The sequence below is a fragment of the Larimichthys crocea genome, chromosome XII (assembly GCF_000972845.2).
Source record: "Larimichthys crocea isolate SSNF chromosome XII, L_crocea_2.0, whole genome shotgun sequence".
NCBI lineage: Eukaryota > Metazoa > Chordata > Actinopteri > Sciaenidae > Larimichthys > Larimichthys crocea.
In genome coordinates, this window is record NC_040022.1 from 797,727 (window position 1) to 801,347 (window position 3,621).

General features: G+C 48.7%; 1 protein-coding gene across 2 annotated transcripts in view; it reads right to left on the reverse strand.

Annotated features, from left to right (window-relative positions):
• The window catches only part of grin2aa (glutamate receptor, ionotropic, N-methyl D-aspartate 2A, a), a 129,009-nt gene extending 125,631 nt beyond the window's left edge, over positions 1 to 3,378 (reverse strand). The window contains exons 1-3 of one of the 2 annotated variants that reach the window (XM_027285432.1): positions 3,322 to 3,378; positions 3,084 to 3,154; positions 1,814 to 1,927 (exon numbers count right to left, since the gene is read on the reverse strand). The gene's annotated coding sequence lies outside the window, so the exon portion shown is untranslated. Of the gene's footprint in view, positions 1 to 1,813; positions 3,155 to 3,321 lie in introns of both variants that reach the window. The other variant, XM_010729168.3, reaches the window with a different exon arrangement.
• Positions 3,379 to 3,621: the final 243 nt, after the last annotated feature.

A 3,621-nucleotide genomic window follows, 5' to 3' on the forward strand; every position in this document is an offset into this window, starting at 1 on the left:
GCAGTGAAACCCGGGATCCGTCTGTTTCCATCATCCCAAAAAAAAAAACTTGTTTCATTTTGGAGATGGACTCCTGCAGCCTTAAAGTTTCGTTAACTTTCACTGGCGTTTATTGGTGTCGTGTTTTCTCTTGCACCACTAGTGGTGTATGTTTTTTTTTTCTTTCTTACATACTTTATAGGCCTCTGTTTGTGCTAGTTTTCCGGATGGATTGACTCTCTCTCAAAAAATCTCCAAATGCATGAATGAGTGAATGGATGGAGGGAAACAGATATTGGCAGAGAGAAGACAAAAAGAAAGAAAGATAGAGAATATGAAAATGGAAAGGAGGAGCAGGGTTTGAGCAAACTAACTCTGCCTGCATGTGTCTCTCTTGACGAGCTACTTCCTGAAGGAGCTTTAGCGCAGAGAGAGAGAGAGAGAGAGAGAGAGAGAGAGAAGAGGAGAGAGAAGGAGAGAGAGAGAGAGAGACCGACGTCCGTCTATCTATCCAGCTGCCCTTCCTCTGCAGAAGCGCGCAGGCACACACATAGACAAGCGCAATCCTCTCTCTCACACACACACACACACAACGCGCGCGCGCGCACACACACACACGCGTGCACGTGCACGCGAGAAGAAAATAGAGAGAGAGTGAGAAGAAGAAAGACGTTGGGGAAACTGGTCCCATGCACGGTTTGCAGGCTTGCCGGACCTTCTACTGTAGTATTCAAGTGTGCGTGTGCGTCCGCGTCTGCTCACCTGCCTCCTCCCTCCACCTCCACCTCCACCCCTCCTCCTCGCCCGGGACAGGAATAACGGATACCGGGAGCTCTAACCACACAGAGGCAGGTTTGAGCCCCCACAATGGCAGGGCCAGCAGTGATTGCAGTGGAGAAGCAGCGGTGGGCGCACACACAACGAAGTGGATTACAACAACAGTGATTTATTTCGCAAGCTGCTGCTGCTGCTGCGGCTGCTGCTGCGCGCTTGTGATTCCGAAAAAAAAAAAAATCCGGGGGATTTCATTCAGTTTTTTTTTTTTTTGTTTTTTTTGGACACGGTGGAAATAATTCATCGCCAGAGATCCGGGTATTTTTTTTTTCTTTCTTTTTCTCCTTGTGTTGTGCAGTGTTTGTGAGTGTGATCACCATCGCAGGGGCTGCATGTTTTCTCAGAGAGAGAGGGGACTGTTGCAATGTCATCTCGCACCACTGTTTTGGAGCTCTGTGGAAGGGGAGATGCTGTAAGTACTTGTTATTTTTTTTTTGTGTGTGTGTTGGTTTTTTGTCTCTCTCTGAATTTGGATGTGAGGACGTGCACCATACACCCCTCCCTCCCCCCTCCTCCCCCCTCACACCCCCTCCCCTCTCTCTCTCCTCCCGGGCGCCGTGCGGGTTTTTACCCACAGGCGCCCTATCCAAGTGCGGCACCCACACCGCGGAGAAGAGCACCGCTGTCCCAAAACACAATAATGACTCAAGACTAAATAAAGACCCCCCCCCCTCAAAAAAAAAAAAAAAAAATATCTGGACGGATAAGTTAGGGGTGTGTGGGAGGGCCGGGGCAGGAGGTGGTAATTGCCGGTGTAACAGTGTGTGCAACCCCGCGGTGGCCTCGTAAGCGACCCGCTTTATTAGATCGGCCGGTATCGATCCTCGCTGCGCGGCGTTGACTAATCTCCAGGCGGGAGGAGAGAGAGAGAGAGAGAGGAGGGGAGGGGGTGTGAGGGGGAGGACGGAGGGAGGGGTGTATGGTGCACGATCATCACAATCCCAAATTCAGAGAGAGACAAAAAACACACACACACAAAAAAAAAATAACAAGTACTTACAGCATCTCCCTTCCACAGAGCTCCAAAACAGTGGTGCGAGATGACATTGCAACAGTCCCCTCTCTCCTCTGAGAAACCATGCAGCCCCTGCGATGGTGATCACACTCACAAACACTGCACAACACAAGGAGAAAAAGAAAAGAAAAAAAAAATCACCGGATCTCTGGCGATGAATTATTCCCACCGTGTCCAAAAAAAAAACAAAAAAAACAAAACTGAATGAAATCCCCCCGGTATTTTTTTTTTTCGGACTTCACAGGCGCGCAGCAGCAGCAGCAGCAGCAGCAGCAGCAGCTTGCGAATAAAATCACTGTTGTTGTAATCCAATCTTCGTTGTGTGTGCGCCCACCGCTGCTTCTCCACTGCAATCACTGCTGGCCCCGTGCATTGTGGGGGCTCAAACCTGCCTCTGTGTGGTTAGAGCTCCCGGTATCCCGTTATTCCTGTCCCGGGCGAGGAGGAGGTGGAGGTGGAGGTGGAGGAGGAGGCAGGTGAGCAGAAGCCGGACGCACACGCACATTGACTACTACAGTAGAAGGTCCGGCAAGCCTGCAAACCGTGCATGGGACCAGTTTCCCCAACGTCTTTCTTTCTCTCTCTCACTCTCTCTATTTTCTCTCTCGTCGTGCACGTGCACGCGCGTGTGTGTGTGCGCGCGCGCGTGTGTGTGTGTGAGAGAGAGATTTTGCGCTTTGTCTATGTGTGTGCCTGCGCGCTTCTGCAGAGGAAGGGGCAGCTGGATAGATAGACGGACTGTCGGTCTCTCTCTCTCTCTCTCTCTCTCTCTCTCTCTCTCTGCGCTAAAGCTCCTTCAGGAAGTAGCTCAGTCAAAGAGACACTAATGCAGGCAGAGTTTGCTCAAACCCTGCTCCTCCTTTTCATTTTCATATTCTCTACTCTTCTCTCTTTTTTGTCTTCTCTCTCTCTCTATCTATCTGTTTCCCTCCATCCATTCACTCATTCATGCATTTGGAGATTTTTTTTTTGAGAGAGTCAATCCATCCGGAAAACTAGAACACAACAGAGCCTATAAATGGATGTAAGAAAGAAAAAAAAAACATACACCAACTAGTGGTGCAAGAGAAAACACGACACCAATAAACGCCAGATGAAAGTTAACAGAAACCTTGAGGATGCAGGAGTCCATCTCCAAAATGAAACAAGTTTTTTTCTTGGGATGGATGGAAACGGATCCCGGGTTTCACTGTGCCATGCTCGACCAGATAATCGACAAGTTTGAAGCCCTGCCTGAACTCTTCCGCGCTGTTACCTGCAGGAGTTAATGAACTACTGCGTCCAGGTCAGTGGTGTGGCGCGGGGTCAACTCGGACTGCTTCCGACCTGTGAACAGAGGACACAAACCTTTAGTTCCTGCTGATTTATTTGTCCAAAGAGACCCAGGAGAGGGTCAGACCTGGTGCAGAAATCGTGACTTTAAGTTCTGTCCTGCAAATAATGACATACCCCCCGCCCTCAGGTGTGTAACAAGACTTTCTTGACTTTCTTACCAAACTTTTTCAGACTTTACAGTCAGACATACACCTGGTTTCATGGGCTGGATACCTCTGACATTAATATGTAAAGTTGAAGTTTAAAAGGTGACTGGAAATAAAGTGACAGTGATCGCATTAAAATGCATGAGTTAATGAGAAGGAGGGGCTTATAGGGCCCCACCCCTATAGATGTAAGATGGGAGGGGCTTCATGAAAATGTCAGATGCCACTTACTGTCAACTTCTCCATCAGAGAAGGTCAGGACCTGTAACACATATCTATCTATCTATCTATCTATCTATCTATCTATCTATC